Source organism: Balaenoptera physalus (genome assembly GCF_965194825.1).
Source record: "Balaenoptera physalus genome assembly, chromosome: 12".
NCBI classification, from domain to species: domain Eukaryota; kingdom Metazoa; phylum Chordata; class Mammalia; order Artiodactyla; family Balaenopteridae; genus Balaenoptera; species Balaenoptera physalus.
The window spans coordinates 53,978,362-54,004,873 of NC_138897.1; the positions used below are offsets into that span (position 1 = coordinate 53,978,362).

At 39.9% G+C, this 26,512-nt stretch overlaps 1 long non-coding RNA gene across 1 annotated transcript; it reads right to left on the reverse strand.

Annotated features, from left to right (window-relative positions):
• Positions 1-159: 159 nt before the first annotated feature.
• LOC309639238 lies at positions 160-21,230 on the reverse strand. The gene is made up of 2 exons (XR_014251544.1): positions 2,929-21,230; positions 160-2,554 (listed from the first exon to the last, which is right to left on the reverse strand). It is a non-coding gene; the product is annotated as an uncharacterized lncRNA (long non-coding RNA).
• Positions 21,231-26,512: the final 5,282 nt, after the last annotated feature.

Consider the following 26,512-nt stretch of genomic DNA (forward strand, 5'->3'; position numbering starts at 1 on the left):
TGTGATAGGAAAAATTTCCATGAAAAATCCACAGATGTCTCATTGGCTACAGCTGCCATAACACAGACCTGTGGCTTAAACAACAGAAATTGATTTTCTCACATTTCTGGAAGCTGGAAGTTCAAGATCAAGGTGTCTGCAGGGTTGGTTCCTTCTGAGTCATATTTCCTTGGCTTGTAGATAACAGTCTTCTCCCTGGATCTTCACATGGTCTTCTCTCTGAGTGTGTCTGTGTCCTAACCTTCTCTTCTTGTAAGGACCCCAGGCATACTGGATCAAGGCCACCATAATGAGCTCCTTTTAACTGAACTATCTCTTTAAAGACCCTAACTCCAAACACAGTCACATTCTGAAGTACTGGGGTCTAATACTTCAACACATACATTTGGAGGGGATGCCTTTCAGGCCAGAACAACAGTTAAATAACTCTAATATCTCCACCAGGGACTACTGCAAGCAAGAAAGAGAATCACAGACACAAAAACTTGAAAAACTGCATGTGATCTCTTTGAAACAATTCAATATGCCATGCATGTAGCTAAAAGTTACCTGCACTTGAGATGGAAAAATTCAAGAGCACTGCTTCCCGCACTCCACCCCCGCCCCAGAAAGCCTTAAATAAATCCCTGAAATTATATTAGAGATTTTCAGAATGAGACAGGGCCACAAAGAATCATGCTGCATCCTTTCTCCAGGTAAAGGAGGTAAGAGTTTGTTGATCTACACAGATACCTTCTTATGGTCCTTGAGAAACATGAATGACACCTAGCCTAGTACCCGTCATGTAGAGGCCCCCTCAGTAAAATTTAATGGCATCATAAGTATCTGGTTTGAAACAAACATGGGCTTTGTAATCACAAATATTACAAATAGGTTGTTTCTAAGAACTCAGAAAATCTGTGCCTCCCTAAGATCAGATGACTGAAACCCATTTCAATTTCCTTCCCTGCTTCCCCTTTTACTATTAATTTACTAAATAAACATGTATCCAACATCTACTAAATTCCAGAAACCACCCTAGACACTGAAGGTGGTCACAGCCTAGGAGACAAGGCAGACAGAAAAACACATGGTAAACCCAGCCACAGACAAAAGCTATAAGACAGGTGTGATAGTTACTTTTGTGTGTCAGCTTGGCTGGGCCACAGCTTCCAGATATTGAGTCAAACATTATTCTAGATCTTTCTGGGAAGGTATTTTGGGGATGGAATTAACATTTAAATCAATTGACTTTAAGTAACACAGATTACTCTCCATAATGTGGGTGGGCCTCATCCAATCAGTTGAAGGCCTTAATAGAACAAAGACGACCTCCCCCTGAGCGACAAGAAGGAATTCTTCCAGCAGATGGCCTTTGATTCAAAGTGCTCTTTTCTGAGTCTCCAACCTGCAGGCCTATCCATCAGATTGGGGCTCATCAGCTTCCACAATGGTGCGAGCCAATTGCTTACAATTAATCTCTCTCTCTCTCTCTCTCTCTCTCTGGAGAATCCTGACTAATTAGGTAGATTTAATTTTTTTAACCCCTTCCCCCAAAATTACATGAGGTTTCACAGAGAAACTAAGATCTGAGTTGGATCTGTAGAAGAGAATACTTTCTAAAACCAGCTAGTTATAAATTTGATTGCAGACTAAGCCAAGTAATAGTATTTCTAAAACCAGTTTCTATCAACCAGACAAATATTCTGGAATCCAGAGATCTCCATAAGGATTGTTTCTAGTTTTATGTTTCCATTTTGTAACCTTTATAAATATTAATGTGAGCATACTTGGTATCACCCAGATAACTGCATAATAGTAGAACACTTTCATGTAATTTTAGCATCTCCAATCGCATTTATGTCTATGAAAACTTTGCAAGAAATGACATTAAAACGGGATCTATAAATGATGTGATAGGAGAATTTAGACACCACATGGCACACCCTATACTGCTTTGCTCAGTAGTTAGATTAAGGAAAGCAGAGGTACATGCATATAAACACACACACACACACACACACACACACACACACACACAGATTCATTCACATGGGTTTTTTAAAAATTACTTTGATATTTCAATGTCTAGAAAATAGTAGATTAAACGAAAACAGAAATCCTTCACCTGCAGAACCTAGAAATGCTGCATAAAAATTGCATAGTTGAGCTTTGAAAGAAGAAAAAGAGAAACAAAAATGAGAGAGGGAGGAAGAAGGATGGAAGGAAAGAAAGGAAGGATTTTAAACGAAATGGTAAAGATATTGATTATTTGTAGATTTTGTCTGATCAAATGGTCATTTTAAAAATTTAAGGATAGCCACTAAACAAATAGAAATCATATATGTAACAGAGGATAAAGTGAGGAATTTTAAAAAGTAGGAAAGCTAGTAAAAAATAAAGAAAAAGCAGGCAGAAAGCATAAAAGGAGACAGTAGAAATAAATTTTAAATATCAGTAATCTCATCCACATAGTAAATATCACCTACTAATCAATGTAAATGGATCAAACTCACCAGTTAAAAGACAGAAACTCTCGGGGACTTCCTTGGTTGCGCAGTGGTTAAGAATCCACCTGGCTACAGGAATAAAGACGCAGATGTAGAGAATGGACTTGAGGACACAGGGAGTGGGAAGGGTAAGCTGGGACGAAGTGAGAGAGTAGCATTGACATATATACACTACTGAATGTAAAATAGATAGCTAGTGGGAAGCAGCTGCACGGCACAGGGAGATTAGCTCAGTGCTTTGTGCCCACCTAAAGGGGTGGGATAGGGAGGGTGGGAGGGAGACGCAAAAGGGAGGGGATATGGGGATATATGTATACCTATAGCTGATTCACTTTGTTATACAGCAGAAACTAACACAACATTGTAAAGCAATTATACTCCAATAAAGATGTTAAAAAAAAAAACAAAAACAAACAAACAAACAAAAAAAAGAATCCACCTGCCAATTCAGGGGACACGGGTTGGTCCAGGAAGATCCCACATGTCACGGAGCAACTAAGCCTGTGCACCACAACTACTGAGCCTGCGCTCTAGAGCCCGTGAGCCACAACTACTGAGCCAGTATGCCACAACTACTGAAGCCCGTGCGCCTAGAGCCTGTGCTCCGCAACAAGAGAAGCAGCCGCAATGAGAAGCCCACACACCGCAATGAAGAGTAGCCCCACTCACCGCAACTAGAGAAAGCCCGCGTGCAACAACGAAGACCCAACACAGACAAAAATTAATTAATTAATTAATTAATTAATTAATTATTTAAAAAGACGGAAACTCTCAAGTGGATAAATTTCACTCAAAGGAAATACAGGGGATTGTAGAACAAGATAAATGATATCACAAAGGAAAACACAGACTTCAAAAGTGCAGAATACGAGGCATTCTACAGGAAACTAACTTGTTTCTGAAATAAGTCAAGAGCATGAAAGAAAAACAAACTGCCCTATATTAGAAGAGACCTAAGAGACATAATAACCAAGTTAAATACATCGACCTTGTTTAGATCCTGATTCAAACTACCAACTGTAAGAAAGCATGAGAAAATTGGAGGAATTAAATTGTATATTGGGTATATATGACACTAAAGGATTATTATTAGTTTCCTTGAATGTATTAATGGTATTTTGTTGTGTGAGAAAGAAAGTGTTCATATTATTTAGAGACATATGAAATACTTAGGGTGAAATGACATGATACCTGGCAAGTGCTTTAAAATATTTTTGCAAAGAAAAGAAACATTTTTAAAGGGTTAGGGGAAGCAAATGTGATATAATCTTGATAATTAATGGATCTGGTTAATGGATGCATGGGCGTACATTGTACGGTATTCTCTACTTCTGAATAAGTTTTTATAAAGTTTTAGTTCAACTATAAACTGTTCTCAAAAAACACTTCTAAAAGTAAATAAAACACAAAAATTTTAAATAAACTGAAAGAAAGTGATATAACATATTTATTAACACCCACCCAAAGGAAGCTGGAAAAACTATATTCATATCAGACAACTAGATCTTAAAGCAAAAAACAAAAAATAGGGGGGAGAGCATAAAGAAGGTCTTTTATAATAATAAAAAGAACAGTTAACAGGGGAGATGCTGAACCTGCAAGTACCTAATAACATCACCCCAAAAGTACATGAAAGAAATATTGGCAGAGGCATGAGAAGTTGAAAACTGATAGGCAGAGTAGGAAACTTTAATACACTGTAGTGGGTTAAATCAAGACCTCCAAAAGACATGTCCCCATCCTGCCCCCCAAAATTTGTAAACGTGACCTTATTTGGAAAAAGAGTCTGTGCAGATGTAATTAAGTTAAGGATGAGATCATTCCAGATTATCTGGATGGGTCCTAAATTCAGTGAGAGGTGTTCTTATAAAATACAAGAGAGAAGACACAGACACAGATGAAAAGGCCATGTGAAGATGGAGTCAGTGGTCAAAGTGATGCAGCCACAAGCTAAGGCAGCAGCCACCAGAAGCTGGAAGAAGCAAGGAAGGATTCTTCCCTACAGGCTTCGGAGGAAGCAGAGCCCTGCCATCACCTTGATTTCGGACTTCCGGCCTCCAGAACTATAAACGAATACATTTCTGTTGTTTTAAGCCACCAAATTAATGGGTATTTGTTACGGTAGCCCTAGAAAACCAATACCTCTATCAATGGTTGGCAGATTAAGCAGACCAAAAATAATGAAAATATAGAAGAGATTTGAACACTATAATTAGCCATTTTTGTCTAATGGGCGTCTGTGCAATCCTGCACACAATTATCCTTAAAAATACACATGCTTCTTAATTGCACAGGAACTGTCTATATGAATTTGAGCAATATTGTAACAGAAAATAATTTAAGTCAATATTGTAGAGCTGAAATCATCTTTGCCCTCAAAAAGAGCAGGTGCATTGCCCAAGTGTGAGAGAAATTGGCTTAGAACTTTCTGACCCTTTAATCTGCTGGAGACAGCTTGAATTCTTTGTGCTTAGAAGAGAATATAGTTCACTAATTAGCTACGAAGAAACAACTACACCCAGGCTCTTAGTTTTATCTGTTTTGAACGACTCTTATAGGAATTAAAATGTTCAAGGACACATAGATTCCATTGTTATTTCAAAGTAAGCACTCATGCTGGATTCATTGTCATCATTACTAGTAGGATAATTACTCTTAAAGTAACAGTCCCCAGAAGCAAGAAGGTTCTTTTTCTTTTTTCCTTCCTGGTGTCACTGATCAACCCTGAGGTTTCATAAGTAAATACATACAAAGTTAACATGCTTAAATAAATTGTGCATGAATCAGATCATAGCATTTATATGCCTCTCACAAAACGAGGTAGGTTAACAAGTGTAACACATCGGACATCTGGGGGTGGGGAAGTAAAGATAATTTTCAGAAAATCACCATATCTATCTTTCTTAACTACTATACTATATACGTGAAGCAAGAATCAAAACAGAGCAGCATGATGTGAGGGTACCGAATGTGACTGCCTTTTCCTTTCTTCTTGCATTGCATCATTTATACTGTTACCTCCTCGGGGCAAGGACTAGGTTGTTATTTTTTAGGGCACAATTCTTTTTAACCATGCAATGCGTGTATACTTTCAGCTTGTAGAAATATTAGATGATAATTTTATTAAAGGAAAAACACTCTTCGCCACTTCTGCAACCTATTGCGTCTCCTGGCCCCCAGTAAGGGAAGATATCTTTAGAGCTGAATCCATTTGGAAGGAAGGATGTTTGCCCAGTGAAGCATGAAGTGTGTCCTAGGATATCTAGGAGAAAGGTCACTGTGCCAGGGTTTCCATTTCATCAGCTGTACACTGTCACGGCATTTCCTGGAGGGATTTTGTAATGTTTTTGGACGGAGACCTCTCTGGTTGCCCACTGTTCGTGAATAGTGAGCTTTGGAAGGGACAGGGAAGGCAGAAAAAGACAATTCCTTAGGGCAGCTTTGCAGACAGAGCCACGAAGTCTGACGGACCCATAAAATACTTTTAAGTTCTAACCAGCTCTTGCACAGAGTAGAGCCAGAATCACATCTAACAGCGTGAGCCACGTCTGCCAACAGACGACACGTGAGGGGTTCCAAACTTCTCTTTAATTCTCACTCTTCCTCACATTGTGGTTTCTTTTCAAACTAGATTGATTGCTTTTGAATCCTGAGCCTAGAGACTTACGCTAATGTGCGTGGCTGCCTTAAAGGAGTGGGACGATACCTGCTGAGAAGCCATCTCAAATGTTAGGGAAAATCAAACATCTTGTGCCAAACGTTCAGAACAGAAAGGCGGCGCTCTAACTGCCCTTTCTGAAAACAGTGAATTGGTAAAAAATTATTTTTTCTCTTTTAAGAGATTGTCCCGGGCAATGGCTAAACAGCTGATTACAAACTGATATGTAAATGCTATTCCTTGATTTTTCAAGGAATGGAGCAGTTAGAACCAAAATCTTGAATTAATTACAGCATGTAAATGTTTCATGGATACACAGAAGCACATTCCTTTAGAGACAGACATTATAAGCCAGGTGATGTTGATGGGTAAAGAGAAATGTCTAGAGCTTGTGCTGGGAGGAACAAGTGTAATGGGCTGGCCCACCCCTCGAATGTTCTATAGACCCGTGGCTGCAGGGGTTATCCCTGCCCGCCCCTCATCTGGACCCTTACAATGTTCTTCTCCAGTAGCTTCTCAATATCACTGCCAAAGGCTGTCTTCCCCATTGTTTTCAACTATCCTCACCTTTCCGAAAGCCTTACATTCATTTCCCATGGCCCTACGCATCAAGACTTCCATCTCTCCTTCAAGAAACTGGGCCCTACCATTCTACAGAGATTTACAACCAAAATACCCTACACTTCAAAGCCCCTCAAGGGCCTTTCAGTGGGTTTCCTCCCCTTGTCTCCTCCCTTTCTTTGCCTGTTCTGTGCTCCCGCTAGCTTTCCCACCCAAAAAAAGGGAGACAAGAAAAAGATGTGACGCATCCATCAGACATGTTTAAGCCACACTAACCTTGAACCACCAGCTTATAGGCTAGCCCAGCCCTCTCCAAAGGTAAATCGTTTCTGAATCCTCTCTGTCCTCTTTGCTTCCTTTGTCAACTCCCTGAGAGCTTCTGCAGCCCCACCACACACTTCCTAGTCCCCTGTTATATTCCCATCTCACTCCCACCCCACTGGCTTTCCCTATTCTTCAGCTGTTCAACGGGGACTAGCGGAGTGCCAGGGGGTGGTCTCCACATTCATAAGATAAACATGGCATATCTCCCACGGGGGACAATGTGTCTTCAACCAAAGACGGGTGGAATGAGGGGGAGGAATTCAGTAATTTATCTAAGTAATTTGAAACACTATTTCTGTATTAAAACAAACACGCATGTGTTATGGATTAGAATGCAAAAGCCACATTAATTTTTAAAATGAAAATGAGACTTCAAAGAAGTTTAGCATCTGTGGAAGGTGGCTCCTGCCGACACTGCTAGATCTCTCTGCTTATCCATTCTCACTTTCTTCTACCTGCCATGTGAGCCAAGACACTGGAAAACATCTGCCCAAATCCCAGGCTGCTCTCAATTTATTATCAATTTCTTCATTCATCACATTGAGCACCTACTATGTGCCAGACCTTGTGAATATAAATATGGCTTAAACACAGCCCCTACCTTCAAGCAGCTCATAATTTAGAGAGACCAAGATAAATAAGTAGCTATGAGAGAATGTAGTAAATTTTATAATAAAAGTATGTCCAAAAAGTTATAGTATCACACATAAGGTAGCAATTCACCACTTTGGACAGAACCGAAGGAGAATTCGAAGTCTGGCAATCTGGCTATATTCTTTAAATTGTGCATATTTTTCTACCTTATCTTCTACCATCAGCAAAGCGTGCCTTAGGCATTACATTCCTGTGTCTAGCTAATTTACTTTGCATAGTACGAAATGCATATGGACCCTAATGTATTATTTTGATGCTGGGAAATGGTATGGGTTAAACACATTATGTGTCGAACTGCATTTCTCCCAAAAAAGATATGTTATAATCCTAAACCCCAGTGCCTCAGAATATGACTTTATCTGGAAATAGGGTCTTCACAGAGGTAATCAAGTTAAAAATGAGGTCCTTAGAGTGACCCTAACCTAATATGACTGGTGTCCCTATAAAAGGGAGAATTGTGGACCCAGACACGCAAAGAGAAAAGATAACAGGAAGAGAAACTGGGAGAAGACGGTGATGGGACCGGAGTGATGTATCTACAAGGCAAGTAACACCAAGGATTGCAGGCAAACACTGGAAACTAGAAGAGGCGAGGAAGGATTCCCTCCTAGAGCTGTCAGACAGAGCACAGCCCTGCTGCACGTTGATCTCAGACCTCCAGCCTCCAGAACTGTGAGACAGTAAGTTTCTGTGGTTTTAAGCTGCCCAGTTTTGGGTTCCTGCTACAGCAGCCCTAGGAAACTAACACACATACGTTCTCCATTTCAGAGTAAGTTTATAACCTCTTTTCTGAAAGTAAACCTCAGCTTTGTCTTCCTCGGCAACATTCTCTGCTTGAAGCTAGCCTCCAAGTAAATGTCTCTACGGCAGTGGTTCTCGAAGTGCCGTCTCTGGACCAGCAGCAAGGGCATCAGCCAGGAACCTGTTAAGAAAAGCAAACATGTCCTTCCCACCCCAGATCTACTAAAATCAGAAACAGTTTGAGCAAGCCATCTGGGTGAATCTGGTTTGAGAACCATTGCTCTACTGCATGTGCCAGCCAGTTTCACTTTGCCCCTGAATCCTATTCTGTTCCAGGTATTAAGGATTATGAGATATTAGGTCTCGTCTTCTGAAATATTGTAAGAATAAAAAATGACTACAGCTCTCATATGATTTTCTCCCAACTGAACCCGCAAAGACCCAACAGAGTTTCTTTGGAAGGCCTTTAATTCTGCGATAGACAAAACTGGCAAGTGAATGATGTGTAGAGATTTTTGTGATTTTTCCCACACTTGGAACTGGCCTCCCAGGTGCCCTTGTACCCAGCATCCTCATCTACAGCACAGGTATCCAAATTCACCAGACCTCCCCATCCAACCCTCTCTTTTCCCGTGATATCCATGATCCAAAATCCCCTTCTCGCTCTCCCTCTGTAAAGTGTCCATTCACTCAGAAAACTGCTCTCAATGATGTGGAGGAAACTATTGATTAATTTATAATTAAAATATGAATGACTAACAGCCTTTCCTCTTTAATTAGCCCAGGTTGTCTGATTTTATTTCAAAGGTGATGTTTCAGCCAAAAGAACTCTACTTGGGCAGAGCTCTATTTGAAAGAGCACGATGTAGAAACAAAATAAAAATCTGTTTGTTGTATTTATTTTTAAGGGTGGGTTTGAGGAGTGGATGGCCAGTGCCCTTTAAATTACAACAAGTTCATGAACAAACTCGGCTCACATGAGGCCAGTCCTGTTTGGCAGCTCCTTCCCATTCCTGGTCACCAGCCTGCCAGCTTGCTGACCTTGAAGAAATGGCACCAGGCCTATCCTTCTACTTTTGCTACATTCCATATTGGGTTTTGGTTTTTTGGGGGGTTTTTTGTTTTGTTTTTTTTGATATTTCAATTTCTTTATTTTTATTTTTATTTTTTTGGCTGCATTGGGTCTTCGTTGCTGCGTGTGGGCTTTCTCTAATTGTGGCGAGCAGGGGCTACTCTTCATTGCAGTACACGGGCTTCTCACCAGGGTGGCTTCTCTTGTTGCGGTGCATGGGCTCTAGGTGCGCGGGCTTCAGTAGTTGTGGCACGCGGGCTCAGTAGTTGCATCTCGCAGGCTTTAGAGTGCAGGCTCAGTAGTTGTGGCGCACGGGCTTAGCTGCTCTGTGGCACGTGGGATCTTCCCGGACCAGGGCTCGAACCCGTGTCCCCTGCACCGGCAGGTGGATTCTTAACCACTGTGCCACCAGGGAAGCCCTGATATTTCATTTTCTTAACAGGAAATTTTAGCGGCTGGTTTGAATCTAATTGAAGCATTTTGTATGCACACCCTAAGACCCTGAGGCTAGGGTGTATTTTTTAATAAATCAAACAAATTCCAAGCTTTGTACTAACTGAAATGTCCTCATGCCTTTAATGGTGGCCCCTGAAATGGAAATACTAAGAAAGGCAGGAATAATGTCTCTTTAGTGGCAAACAGACCTAATGAAGTGGGGGCAGGAAGTGGCCCAAGTTTAAAAGGAGAATGAAATTCATGGCATAAATTGTCCTGGAAATTGGCTCCCAGTTCTCAGCTTGCAGAGATCACTCTGAACCTAAGGCAATGGATGGGGGAAAGGGAAATTAATGCGTAATGAACATTGCGCCAGGTGTTTTACTTCTATTATGGGACAGTTGGTTTAAGAGACTTCAACCAATCGATACAGTCCCCTGAAGAGCAGCCCCAGTTCTTGGTCAAACTTTAGGACTGATTTAGGTTTGCCTATATAAGGGATCAGCCAAGGTTAAACCATGACTAGATTCGCTCCCAAACTAGCTCCTTATTCTCAAACCTGAATGGAAAGCAAACCAGCCAACAGAGGGAGGGAATCCAGGCCATTGTATCAGTTAGACTACTGTTTTAAATCATAAGAGCCCAAGTTTGTGGGCTCCTATAGTTAGAATGTCAGTGGGCAGATAGGTTTCAGGGTCTGTTTGATTGAGCAAAAAGAGGGAGGAGATTTTTCCCCAGAATGCCCCAGAAAAACTTTTTTTTCTTTATTCATTCAATATTTATTGAGGACCTACCACGTGGCAGGCACTTGGGGTTCATCAGAAAACAAAACAAAACTTTCTGCCCTCAGAAAGCTTAGGTTCTAGCAGAAGCTTACATTTTAGTGTCCCTTGATCTCATTGGAACTGTTCCATGAGCTCTTAGGTTCTAGTAACCTCCCTCACTTCTTTACTTCTGTCCCCCAGCCTCAGGTGTGGTAGCTGCTTCTGATAGCTCCTGGCCTCTGGTTAGCTGAGTGCCTCCCTTTTGCTCTTTCGACCTTGGAACATCTGTGTAACCAATCCCCCTTATTAACCCCCCCTCTGTTTGAAGTAACAAGTATGCATCTCCTTTCTTGATGGGACCCTGACTGATAGAGAATGAAAACCTACACAAAGACTTGGTTACCACTGGAAAAATTGTGAAGGTGAGAGCAAATTCTATGTAGGCACCCAGTTGCTGTCTGTTATCACATTATTTTTCACCAACTGGAAGACTTCTGAGCAAAAAGCCATGAGTCAACACATTGAAGAGGAATTTCTGATTTCTGTAAAGGCAGCACATGTCTGGGCATAACTGGTGAATTGACCTCCAGGCGTCGATCTGCACGAATTGATTTGAGTTCAACGGAAGGAAACATTCTAGAAAACAGTTTCTGAGTAGGTACCTAGAGGCAGAGAAGGTACCAGAAGAGGGAAAGAATTGTAGGAAGACAGCATGGTGATGCTTTCTCTGTCCAGACGCACGGTCTAGTTCAGTGCCCCATGGAAAGACAGGGTGCACGCCACCACCGGGGTCAAACAGAGCTACTCGAAGCTCAGGTGACAGTTGACTGGAACATTCTCTGACTCTGTATAGAACTCAGTGAGCTCTGGCTCTTTCTCTCTTGGGTCACCCTCTAACCAGGCTTGCCTCCCCATCATTGCACCGAAACCGCTCTTGTGAAGGTCACAAGTGACCTCTGTGTTGCCAAACATCAGTTCTCACTCTACTTCAATATCAACATCACCAATCTTTTGTGTTCTTTTCCAAAAGCTTTCATTTTACAGACATTCAGCTGCTCTGAATGAATGCCAGCCAGCTAAAGGAAAACGAATCCATCTAATAACTCGACTAATAAGAATGATGACGACAATAATAACTCACATTGTTGAGCATTTACCATGGGCCAGACACTAGTCCAAGCACCTTCTGTGGATTTAGTCCTCAGTGCCATCCTGTGAGATGAATACTGTAATCTTCATTTTTACAGATGAGGACCCTCAGGCACAGAAAGCTTGAGTATTTGCCTAAGGTCGCACTGTCCACGTGCAGACTCAGTGGTAGAGTCAGGCAGTCTTTGTGTTTCCATGATTTGACCTCCAGCAGATCAAATTCTATATCAGAATTTGTAAAGTGTCACCCAGATTTGGTCATATCTATATCAGAAAGCTAGAGAACTGAGCTTAAGGAGGTCAGGTTCTTGGAAAGGTCTCCGCACTACTTTGCTTCCCCATGTTACCAGCATAGCTCAGGCCACGGTGTCCTCCCTCACCTGCAGACCGGGGGACAGGGGGCAGAGCACCAGACACAGGAGCCAGGAGGGGCATGCAGTCCAGCAGGGAGGAAGGAGGTCTGTGGATGGCCATCAACGTTCAAGATGCCCAGGGTTCCCAGAGCGGGCTGAAGGAAGCCTCAGCAGTGACTGATGCTCTGATCAAAGGCCAGGGGAGAAATCGCTGGAGGGTCACAGGGACCCAGACATGAGGTTGGGGTTCAGTGGTAGAGATCTTATCCCTGAAGAAGGAACTGGGAAAACAAAACAAGACAGTAGCACTAAAAAAGATTTTTCGGCAGGTTACAAAAATTGAGAATCAGGAGCAGTGAACAAAACACAAAACTATGGGCTCCTGGGGGCGGGGGGAGGGATAAATTAGAAATTTGGGATTAACAGGTACACACTACTATATATAAATAGATAACCAACAAGGACAGTAGCACAGTATCAGTATCTTGTAGCACAGTATAAGTATCTTGTAATAACCTATAATGGAAAAGAAACTGAAAAAGAATATATATATATGTATATAACTGAATCACTTTGCTGTACACCTGAAACATTGTAAATCAGTTATACTTCAATAAAAAATGTTTTTTAATTTAAAAAAAAGCTGCATGAAAAATGTTAGGTTTTTTTCCTTTTTAAGCTTGATTTGATTTGAATATTTGTGGTAAGTACATTATGAAAATCAACACATATTTTCCAAATAAGGAAATGTATTTTTAATTAAAAAAAAAAAAACATAGGCCCCTGAAAGGCAGGAAACCCCTTTGTCCTGAGCCATCATGACCCACACACCCCAAACTGTTCAGTGGGTTCCGGTTATCTAATCTCAAGCCAAAGATCTGACATTTACGGTATGTTCAAGTTCATAGTCAGTGGACATGGAGTGTATACACAGGTTCCCTCATACTGAATCATACTGAGTGTTGGGCTACAATTTCCTGACCCTCTCTAGCCTAAGGATATATGAGTACTAATGAGTAACAACTCATATAGTACTAATATTAGTACTGTGTGAGTACTAAAGACCAGATTGAGGCTAGGTCTGCAGTTTGGGGGTTTAGCAGACAAGAATGAAGGAATGTGAATGACAGAAAGTAGATAGGGTGAACAATTCTCCTTTCTCCTTTATCATGAATATTCCTCGTATTTCTAAATTTCCATGTAATTGTTCATTCAAGTCATACTACTAACAGAAAGCTAAATGTATTACCAAGCGCTCCCCAAGTCTGATAAAAACTGATGGGATAATCTGATAATTTTTGAATAACCTTAGCAATGGAATCAATTAAGATCAGAAGCAGATTATTTCCAAAAATCCATTTTTCCCCTGTAAATACCCTTTATTTATTGATTTCAACTGGTTAAAATGTTACTTAGACATTTTTGACTCGTTGGAATTCTCTATACAAATGACTAAATACTAAAACCAAATGGCATCAGTGCTCAAAACCAATCAAGCAAATGAAAAGGGGCTCATTCCCAAGAGTACAGAGGTAACCTTTGTTTTTATTAACATATTGACCTGTCATCCAAAAATGCGGAATTGTGCAAAACTATGAATTCGTTACAACACAACTTTCCAGGGCTCCTAAAATATATTTTGTTTCCTTCTGACAATGGTGTATCTCCCTTTCTTATAGTTTTGTCATCCCATGAACCATGAAGTCTCTGTCTCAATTATCAAAACTTTAATTCCATCAAGCCCCTGCATCATCAGAAACCTCATGTCACTCAAAAGATGGCATTTAGAGTAAACTGTTCTTGCTCATATTCCATTTTAACATTTCTCTCTTACCAAGAAAACTTCTATAGTAAAGAATGACAAAAGAAAGGAATAGATCAAAAAGGTGGAGTAAAAATCCTGCAGTCCTAAATTTGAATTGGAACTAACAGTATAAATTCAGTATAAACAAAAAGACTAGGGGCTCCCCTGGTGGCGCAGTGGTTGAGAATCTGCCTGCCAATGCAGGGGACACGGGTTCGAGCCCTGGTCTGGGAAGATCCCACATGCCGCGGAGCAACTGGGCCCGTGAGCCACAACTACTGAGCCTGCGCGTCTGGAGCCTGTGCTCCGCAACAAGAGAGGCCGCGATAGTGAGAGGCCCGCGCACCGCGATGAAGAGCGGCCCCCGCTTGCCACAACTAGAGAAAGCCCTCGCACAGAAATGAAGACCTAACACAGCAAAAATAAATAAATTAATTAATAATTTAAAAAAAAGACTATAAAGAAAATTATGAAACAATTAGAAATACAAACGCTGACTGGATAGTTGACAATATTAAGTAATTAATGCTAAACTTCTTGGTGTGATACGATATTCCAGTCACGTTTTTTAAAATAGCCTTTATGTTTCAGAAAACTATACAAAATATTTTCCCATAAAATGATATGATGTCTGCGATTTTCTTAAAAACACTGCACAAGTGGAGGAAGCAGGTGTTGAATTTGGACGATGCGTATATGAGATGTTAATGGTACTAATCGGTCTAGCTTTGTCTATGTTTGAAGTATTCAGTGTAAATTACTGGAGGGTCAGACCTAACTTGCCTTGTAACTCAACAATGTTTTTCTTGAGAAAATGCTCTTTGCATTTCTTTGCAAATTAAGATACTAAATTCTCTTGCTTTTAAGTGAGTTATCATAGGGTTTCCCGTCACAGATTTATATCCACCTCTTCCACTCATGGGGAGAAGAATCCAACTGAATCCGAATAAAGAGGGCCAAATTAGAGAGCAATCCAAAAGGAAGTCAGTTAGACATGTTGTTTTGGGGATGGAGCAGTAGTAAAATACAGGATTATTTTTTTACTTTCTAAGGAACTTACTGTTTATTACCGGTCTTCAATACTGGGAAAAAACCTTGACCACCATATAGCCTAAGAGAGCCCTAAATCTTCTTTGCATCTGGGAAAATGTTAGTTCTACAAACTCCATTGGTCTAAAGGCTAAAGAACGTTACCATGCCTTTTGCTGCACTTCCAGAACTTTCCTCCCAATTCCCCTGAGGTACCAACAGTTAGCATTCATTAAGAAAAATAAATGCCAGAGGCAAGTTTCAGAGGACTAACCTCAGTCACTCTGGAAGGAAATAATAATAATGATAGAAATTATTTCCAGTTTATATATATAAGGATACTAATGCTGGAGAAGATTAAGTAATTTTTCCAAAAAAATCCAATAACTAGTGAGAAACAGAGTCAGGTTTTGAACCCGGGTCTCATTCTGGCTATTCCAGGCCTGTTCCCAGCTGCTGAATGTCACCAGGAAGAGCTCACATTCCTGTTTCCTCTTTAAATTCATGACCACAAATCCTCAATGGGTGCTCAACTCTTCTGGGAAATCCTGCTATACTCCTTTATTTAGTTCACTCTCCCATGTTCCAAAAGGACGACTTCACTCCTTTTCCTTGCTGCTCTAATGTCCAGCAACCCCTTCTCATCCCTTCTCTCATAACAGGTGACTTTGCCTCATGATTCTATGGGAAAATAAAAGCCATCAGAAAGACATTCCATTGTCTCCCCCAAACAAATATGGCAGCCTGACCACATCTGTGCCATTGATCCCTGCCCTCTCTCCTGTTACCAAGGGAAACTCCTACTGTGCGTGAACAAACCCTCCTTCACCGTCTCCACTTCTGGAGGAGATTGTCCTTAATAATCACTTCCCCCTGCATCTCAAAGACTCTCTGCTAAAGCAGCCCATCAGCGCAGAAACATGCTCTATTATCCATCATCTATAGCAAACAAATTAACAACACTGCTCTTTCCCACACATCCCCCTTCAGCTACTGCCCCATTTCTCCACTCTCCTTCATAACAAAATGAATGGAAAGCGTTGCCTCTCCTCCTTTTCTCTCCTCCACCCACTACAATGAAGCTTCCACTCCTACCAGGAGAATTGCTATTGTCAGAGGCTCCAATGACCTGAAGTTAGCGTGTGAGTCTCTTAACCAACATACTCACACCCTCAATAACTCTCTGCACAGCTGGCCGTGTCCTCTTTCTTGAAACACTCTTCTCTTAACCTCCATGATTCCAAACCCTTCTGTACCCAGGCAGGGATGAGGTAGGCATATTCAAGGAGCAGACAGAAAACCAGTGTGGCTGGAGCGTACTGAGTTACGGCAGAGGAGGATGATATGAGGTTGGAATGCCAAGGGGACACGGCACCATGTAAGATTTTTTAGAGGGGAAGGAGTTTGGGAGATTTTTAGGGGATTTTAAACAGGTGATCAACATGCTCGTAACTTAAGTTTTTACAGGTCACGCCGGCTGTCGGTGGAAAGTGGACTGCGTAGGCGTGAGAGTAGGATTTGGTACAACAATTAGAAGTCTCCTCATAAATTCCAAATAAGTGTTTGTTGGCTCGAATTAAATTGGGAAGAAGAAAGGAAGGCTCCAATAGGCAGACACGTCTGGAGGACAGAAACAGAACCAAAGAACAAAACTCCAGGGAACAGATAAAGAGCGCTTACAATTAGTGAGGAGACGATTTGGCCCGTGGGATTTGGCCCAGTTCCCAGCAAACGCAAGAAATTATCAAATCAGGCCCCCCATCCAGACGTGCCCATTGAGCACACCCATGGCTCCTCCAAGTGGTGAACCCGCAGCCTTCTTCGGCATCTCCCCTTCCTATCAGGCCATGGATGTTCTGCACCGGGGAGAATCTGACTCATTCTCTTCCACTCTGTCTGTCATGTCATGTTACTTTTCAGGTCCTGAGAGAACACTCTAGACGCGTGATGCACTGTGCTTGACACCAGTTACCTAGTGCCGTGGTTCATTAAAGGGAGCAGGAAAGGCACGAGCGAGGGGTAACTCACTTTGTACTACCCCGACTCTCTCCACGACTTCATTAGTCTCTTGATCTCTTTGTGGTTGTCATTAGAGGCTCAGAGTTTTATGTGCTGGTCAATTTCCAAATGACAGCTTTTAGTGTCAAAGTGATCAAGGAGAGCTGCTTTCCCCTCCCTGCAGAGACAGCAGCAGACAATCACAGGAAATTGATCATGTTGGATAAACTCACCTGATCCTAAAAATGATATTGGCTTCATGCTCCAGGGCAGGACAAAAACAACTGAAAAATAATTGCCAGTACACCCCAGAGGGAAATTCTTTCCCTTCCCCAAATTTGACAATCAATCTAACCCGGTGCACGTGACTAAAAATCATTGCTATAAAGAACGTAATTCCATTTACACACCAAAACACCGTGGCAATTTGGTTTGAATTGGGGGTCATTCTGCCTGGGTTTTTTTTTTTTTTTTCTTATGAAAGACTATATTTATAAGAGCAGCAGGACGTACAATACAAAAATGACAACCATATCTAGAACAAATAAACATGTCCTGCCGGTTAGATTATCAACAGATTATCTAACCAAATATCAATCCTGGTTAGATTAACTAATCTCTAGCCATCTTTTGATTATTCCCTCTCAATTTTTAAAACATTTTTTAAACTGTGGCACGCTGTAATGTTCTTTTCAACCTAGTCTCTGAGTTAAATGTGCTAGCTATCTTCAGAAAACACACGACATTTTGTATTAATTTAGTCTTTCTCGTATGGGAAGTCTCTAGAATGGGTTTATTCATCTCTCTAGAAGCGAGGGGTCCAGCCTGACCAGTATGATTCAGAGAGGCTTTCAGTCACCAGAAAAAATAGTTTGCATTCCTTTACATTTAATTTTCAAATGCAACCTGGGCTTTTAATCTTTGCATCCTTTGAATTTTTAGGGAAGTGCTGGGGAAGGCTCTTTGGGTAAAGTCGCTCTCTGAATTAGTAAAAGAGCCTGCAGGGTTAGGTTGTGGCTCTGTGGAGTGTGCCGTCCTTTGAAGATCTTGAACTAATTAGGACATGTCTGCTCACCACTTACAGTACCTGACTTTCCATGGCAAAATGACCTGGCACTCATTTGCATGTTATTTTGAATATGCTCAATTTGTAGTTTTCTCTCTGTAGGCTCTGCTCTCTCCCCAAGCCCTTCAAAGACCAGAGATCCTCAGTCACCATGCTTTCTTCTATGGAGCCATGGCCGGCCGTGCCAATTCGCCTTTATGCGTCTTACCTGGGTATTTCCAACTAGGAAAATGACACACGGTATGCGGGATCTTAGTTCCCCGATCAGGGATGGAACCCAAGCCCCCTGCAGGGGAAGCACGGAGTCTTACCCAGTGCACCGCCAGGGAATTCCCTTGAAAAAAAAAGCCATGTTCAGAGTCCTAGCAAACGAACCCGGATCAAATGTCAGAACTATGTTTCCTAGACTCTGTGTTATTTTAATAGTTGGAAGGAGATTCAGAAGCCAGTAAACATACAAGAAACTCTAAAATTGCTCAATAAAAAGATTAATCGATAAAGGACAGGGAGACACCAGAAGACAAATGACAAGCTTGCTCCACGTCATTCAAGGACAGCAACTGGCTGTGAGCCCTTGTGTCAACAGTATTTCCCATCCACTAAATGTGTTCTATTTATTTATCTACATATCTATCTACTTATCTAGTTATTTACAAGATGGGTATCTCCGTTTTTCTTCACATCTTTTCCTGAATGTATAACAAAGGCCATAAAACTTAGAAAATAAGAACTACAATTGAAACTTGTGTGATGTAAGTGGTTTATTGATTTGTATTAGAGGGCTTTGTGGTCAAGTATTTTGGACAAATCTGAGGTTAAATCTACCTGTCTACAGGATGATCTAAGATCTCAGGATGAATGAAGTTATGTCAACTAGTTGGATAGCATGGCTCAGGTAGAATCCCAGCTCCACTACTGATTTATCACTGTGTTTACTTTGGACGGGCTTCCTAATCCCCCAGCATCTCAATTTCATTAACTTTCACTGGGCCAATAACAACACTCATAGTTTATTGTGAGGATTTAATGAATAATATATGTAAAGCAACTAATACAGTTCCTGGAACATTTTAGGTGATCAATAATACTAGTTCTTCTGCCTTTTACCTCCAGTTAGATCTCTAGAGATAACACATCAGTCTATAAAGCTCTTAGAAGTTCATCCTTACATTTTAATACGATCTGTAATAAACTTGAACATAACTATGAAGTGTTTACCTTTATTCTAGATCCCAGTTTATACCTTCCCCTTGCCTATTTGAGGACTAAAGCCGAAATGTCCATGCCATCCGGGACAGTAGCCACACGTGGCTATTGAGCACTTGAAAAGTGGCTTGTACAATTCGAGACGTGCCATGAGTATAAAATACATACCAGATTTCGGAGACTTGATGCCCCCCAAATGTACAATATCCCTTTAATAAATTTTATATTTATTACATTTTTAAATGATAATATTTTTATGTGTTGAGTTAAATAAAACAGATCATTAAAATAGACCTGAGGGGTTTTTTTCCCCTTTTTAATGTGGCCACAGGAAAATTTAAAATTTTATATGTGGTCCACATTATATTTCTATTGGACAGTGTTCATCTACAGGATAAAGACCCAGAGATAACCCAGAGGATCACAAAAAGTGAGTTGTTTGCCAAGTTCACCAACATGTTCAGGGCCAGCCTCAGAGAATTCAGGGTCCATATACTTATTTACCTCAGACCCCTATGGCACCCACGCATGACAAAAAGTGCTCTGCGTCTGGCACAGCTGATCCTTCCCCTTCCTTTCCTGCTTTTTCTGCTGATGACAGGTAAACGACCACTCCAGAAGAAGGGCTAAGCAGTGCTGTCTCTCAGTCTGGATGAGCCACATTGTCAGTGACCAATGGCCACAGACCATTAATGACTACTGTATTGCATAGCTCAGCTGCAAAGTATAATTCCTATACTATATTACATTATGTTATATATTATACTATACTATATATATACTCTATTTCCTTATGTATGATCATTGGAGTGAATTGTCAAAACAACAGAAATATAGTCTCCCCAAGAGGACTAATCTCAAGCTAGTCCCTTAATCCTAATCAAACTCTACATTTTCAGAGGTTACAATAAAAACCTTTATTTAAACAGTGGCCTCTATTCAATAGCGTTGGGTTGGCCTGGCAATGAGAAGTGTTTGTCCCATAGTAGGTTTTCAAAGCAGAAAGATACACAGTCTAAGAGCAAGCAACTTAATCTTCCACTCGCTCCTAGCTGCCAGATGCATTTTAACCCGTGAAGAATTCAGAGGCATACACCTTGATTAATTGCGAATTGGGTATGAGACAAAATAACACGGAAAAGATTAGCCACATGAGGAGTCTTGAATCAAAGGGTCTTTTTAAAGATTTAGCTGCTACTCCTGCCTTGCACTAAATGACAAAAGCCTTGTAAAAATCACAGAACACCATGCAGTGTGCTTCGCAGTTTTCTGAGGCCCCATTGGTAGAGTAGTTCTGAGTCTGAAATGGCATGTAGTCTATATGACCCCGGCAGTTTACTTTGCACTGAAGATTGTATTGGTATATATAATTTCAAAGTAACACCTTCAAAACGCTGGAAAAATACAAGTTAACTCCATACAGAATTCTGGTAAGAAATCTTGCAAAGGCATTAATTATTTACTACCCTGGGGCAAACGCACTGTGAGATTTTTCCCCCAAAGAGAGAAAATTCAAGGAGAGGAAGAACAAGGAAGCTATTGTGAACTACTGCTGGGTTCGGCTCTGAGGACTAACTTTATGGCTCCCCATTTTTTTAATTTGACCAAATATCTTAAATTGATTTATCCACTTCATGAAATGTATTCACTTTAGAAAGACGAATCTGTAATTTTTTTTCAAGAGCTGATGTCACTTAGTTGAGTCATTGGACCACACAGGAAGCACAACGGGAAGAGCGGTGGGATTAGGGGGACTGTCGTCTTCACCATCTCTCAACCCTCCCCAGGTAACCACGGACTAATCACTTAACCCTCTGGGTCTCTGTTTCCCATCAGTAAATTGAAAGTAATGACTCCAACTCTTCTCTACTGCACAAAGACATTCAGATGGCTACAGAAATAAGAGTTTGACTCATTCCTCTGCCTTAGCCACAGAAGGAATGTAGACTTGACTACCCACCCCATCCCCTAGTCCCCCTCCCCCTCCTGCCAACCTATCTAGCTCCAGGAAAGAGGCAGAGACTGTACAGCAAGACTCAACGGGAAAAAGTAGTGAACTGAAATCAATTAATCCTTAATGGTTTCAAGAAAATTCAAAATTCTTAGCTAATTTGATGTCACTTCATAAGTCACTAAATGCCCAGTGCCTCTTCTGTCTCCAGCACGATAGTGGCCTCTGGAGCCAATGCAAGAGACCCTCCAGACATGGTCATCACATATTGTTCATTATCTTGTCATGGAGAAGATGCTCATTCATGAAGCCAGCAGAGCAGGTATGGGCAACTTTTGGAAAATGAGGTAGCGAGTTGTCTGCCCCTGCCCTGCTGGGATGCCAAGGAAGGAGAAAGTAATCACCATGCCTGACCTCACATCTGGTAGACAGAGATGGAGAATGTTCTGTATAGGCCAGCTCTTGAAATTTGTTGTGTGCTGATAGAGAAGCACGATACCGTGGTGCATTCACACCCTGAATAGGAAGAATATATTATTTCAAAATATAAAAAGTATACAATTAAATTCATGAATTTTTTAATATAAAATAGCAGATTTCAAAGACATGTTCATAGCTTGCAGCTTCAATTTATCCTGCTCAAGGGGACATGTTAACTTCCTTTTGCCCTTGAGAGTTCTTTGGCGTACATTTCTGAGAACTTAATTTCCTGCATTTTTCTGATACTGCAAGTGATACTTGTCACCCGAGTGTTTCAACAGAGGATCCTTGTGGAGGCACAGGGAGAACATGTTAACCTTCATTCTTCTGAGAAACAAATGCAGATAAATCAAACCAAAGAATATGACCAGCCTCTGTGAAGTCCTCCGAAGCATCCGGCTGGGCTATGGGGTGTTTATGGAGACAAGTAGCACACATCCATGGGGAATTCAGCGTGCAATAAACATACTCAATTCATCTTTTTTATTTTCAATCTACTTGTCAATAGAGCTGAGTTCAAAAAGTCCTGGAGTTCTGGTAGGCAAATGGGTTACACTGGAGATTCTGTTTGGAAGCAAAGAGATGGAAGATAAAGGATTTGCCTCTGAACTTGTTATTTTTCCAACTTTTGGTAAGAGGAAATAACACACAAGACAGGACTTCTGCTTATAAATGAAATAACAGAAACTGAATTTATCCTCCCACTTTTAACAACAACAGCAACAAACAAAAAAAAAACAGGACAAAACTTATGACTGGTTTTCAGACATTAAGCAATAGGCAGGGTGAGACTGTGAACCCTGAGAGAATGGCGACTGACTACAACTGATGAAGGCAGTTTTCAGGCTGCAGAGGCCAGCAGTCCTGCTAGGTTGAAAAGACAGAGATCAGCGTTCAGAGAAGCCAAGACAGCTATAACTTGAGGGACAGAGAACCAGGGGTAAGGGAACCACAGAGTGAGAGAGCTCCAGGTATTTGTAGGAGGGTCTCCTTGACACTTTGGTTCAGTACTGATCTTCACATGCAAGAGAAGAAATTATCAGAGTTGAGAAAAAGAAACACCAGCAATGAATACACTGAACAATTTCTGAAGCTCACACAGGGCTGAGAATAGTCTGTGTCCCCCACCCCCGATGAAGTGGAAAGATATTGTAATATGGGGCACGAGGTAGAATCCATGAAAGGGTACTACCTTAGTAAGGGATTAAATTAGACCTACACTAAAAGCTGCTCTGGACCAGCCACAACAAAGTTTATAAACAAATCAAAAAGACAAACTGATTTCAAGTTGCTTAGCAGTGAACCAGAACAAAATACAACAATATTTTTAAAAATACAACAAAATCCAACAAGCAATAATATAAAATTCATAATGTAATGTATCCAATAAAAAAATTACAAGTCACGAAAAGAAGTAAGGAAATATGTTCTATAACCAGAGAAAAATAGAAACAAGCCAAGAAATAACAGAGATGTTGGGGTTAGCCGATAAGGATGTTAAAACCAATAAAATATAATAAAATGAAAAAGTATAGCTAATAAGTAAAAAGTAAATATAAAATGTAATCATAAAAATTTAATCTAAAAGTAGGCAGGGAAAGAAGATAAAAGGAAAAAAGAACAGATGAGATAAATAGAAAACAAATAGCAAGATGGAAGTTGTAGACTCAATCAAATAATTACATTAAATATAAATGATCTAAACACTTAAATACACATTCTCAGATTAAATAAAAAAGCAAGATCCAATTATATGCTATCTACAAGAAACCTACTTTAAATATAAAGATACAGGTAAGTTAAAAATTTTAAAGGATGAAAAATTATATACATTAAAAATACTAATCAAGTATTTGATAATCAGTACTATGAAAAAAGTTGTAATGACTATATTAGACAAAGTAGATTTTAGAACAAAGAATATTATTTGGGATAAAGAGAGAAATTTCATGATAAAGCAGTCAACTCATCAAGAGGACGTAACAATCCTAAATGTATGTACCTAGTAACAGAATTTCAAAATATATGAAGCAAAATTGATAAAATTCAAAAGAAAAATAAACAAATCCACAATTAAAGTTGGAGAGTTCAACTCTCTTCTCACAGTAATTGATCCAACAAGGAGACGGAAAATTGGTACAGATAGAGAAGATTTAAACAATCTTATCAATGAACCTGACCTAATTGACATTTATAGAACACTCCACTCAACAGCACCTAGAACAGTCACCAAGATAGGATATATTATGGGCCATACAAAACAGTCTGTGTGTGTGTGTGTGTGTGTGTGTGTGTGTATACATATACAATTTTATATAATATAAAATTGAAAGCAGAAATACTGTAAAAATAAAAGTTGATTTTTTGGAAAGATGAACAAAACTGATAAACCTCTTGCCTAACTGATGACAAATAAAGGAGAGGAGACACGAATCACTGTCAGGGATGAAAGATAGGATATCAGTATAGATCCCATAGCTGTTAAAAAGATAACAAAGGAATATTTTGAGTTGGATGTCAATAAATTTGACAGCTTAAATGGAATGGAAAAATTATTTGAAAGGCACAAAAAACCAAAGCTCATTTGAGAAATAGATAACCTGAACAACCTTATTTACAATAAAGAAATTCAATCCATAGTTTAAAACCTTCACATGAAGAAAACTCCAGAAAATTTGACACAAGGAATTCACTAATGAATTCTCCCAAACATACAAAGAATAAATAATACAAACTCTATGCTAATATTTTCTTAAGAATAAAAGAGAAGTGAACACTTCCTATCTCATTTTATGAGACCCATGTTACCTTGATACCAAAACCAGAGAGGCTATTACAAAAAAAAATAATTACAGACCAATTTCCCTCATAGACATAAGCATTAAAATCTTTAACCAACTTTTAGAAAATCAAATCGAGCAATACATAAAAAAGGTAATACCTTATGGCCAAGTGGAATTCATCCCAGGAATGTAAGACTGATTTAGTATTCAAGACCAATTGATGTAACTTACCATCTTAACAAACTCAAAAAGAGAAACCACAAGTTCATCTCAGTACATTCAGAAAGAGTATTTGACATAATTCAACATCCATTCATGAGAAAAGCTCTCAGCAAACTTGGAATAGAAAGAAAATTCCTCAACTGGATAAAGAGCTGCTACAAAAACCCTACAGCAAACATTACACTTAATGGCAAAAGACTAAATGCTTTCACCCTAAAATTGGGAACAAGGTAGACTTCTTTCTTTCACAGACTGAAAGAAAATACTTGCAAAATCTATATTGGAAAAAGGCCTTGTATCTTTAAAACTCAGTAAGAAGAAGAAAAACAAAGCAGTTGAAAAACAGGACAAAAAAATTGTTAAACACTTCACTAAAAGAAGGTATACAAATGGCAAATAAACACAGGAAAAGATGCTTAACATCATTAGTCTTAAGGAAAGGCACATTAAATCCACAGTGAGATACCATTACATGCCCATAGAATGGCTAAAAATTTTAAAGTATGCTGACTAGGATGTGAGACAGATGTGGAAAAACTAGAGCACTCATTCATTGCTAATGGGAATGCAAAATGGTAGAGCGCCATTGGAAAACAGTTTGGCAGTTTTTTATAAAAGTTAATAATACACATACCATATGACTCAGCAATCCCTCTCAGATATTTATAGAAAAGAAATGAAAATATACATTTACAAAAACTCTTATACTCAAATGTTCATAGCAGTTTTATTCATAATAATCAAAAACTAGAAACAATACAAATGCCCATCAACTGTCGAATGGATAAACAAATTGCAGTATATTCATTTAATGGAATAGTACTCATCAATAAAAAGGAACACACTAGTGCTAAATAAAAAAATACGGATAAGATTCATAAATGTATGACAAACAAAAGAACCCCATCATAAAAGACTGCATACTGTATGATTTTGTTTATATGAAACTCTAGAAAAGACAAAACTATAGTGACAAAAAACAAATCAGTGATTGTCCTATAAGAGGTAGGAAAAGAGGAATGCTTACAAAGGGGTACAAGGGAAATTTGAGGGGTGATTAAAAGGGAACTTCTGGGGTGATGCTGCTATGGGCATTTGTGTCAAAGTTTTCGTGTGAACATATTTTCATTTCTCTTGGGTATATCCCTGGGAGCAGAATTGCTGGGGGATTTTTGTGTGTTTTAATTGGAGTATAATTGCTTTACAATGTTGGGTTAGTTTCTGCTATACAATGAAGTGAATCAGCTATAAGTATACCTATATCCCTATATCTATACCATGATCACAGCGGTGGTTACATGCTGTATACATTTGTCAGAACTCATTGAATTGGACGCTTAAATTGGGTCAATTTTATTGCATGTAAATTATAATGCCATAAAGTTAGTTTTTAAAGCAAAAACAAAAAAAGTTGGGATCAAACAGAAGAAAAATCATAATTAATCCTGAATTACACACTTTACTGATGCACAGTGCTCAGATTAACAGGGTACTTCCAAATCTCTGTTCACTGTGTGCTGTGTAGACAGAGCCAAGTCCAAAGACGCCTGTGCCTGTTTAAAAAGTGTGACAGGAACACAGGCATTCGAGAGAAAAGGCCTAGGTTTCACTCCTGGAGCCATCACCTACCACCAGACGGGTATGTGGTATCGCTCCGAACCCCCTCTGCTTCAAGTACCTTCCACCTCCACTTGGCTCCTCTCTGTGAGCATTTCAGATTGGAGTTTCCTTTCTTCTGCTTTCCATCTTTCCAGGATTCCTCAGAGTTTATGG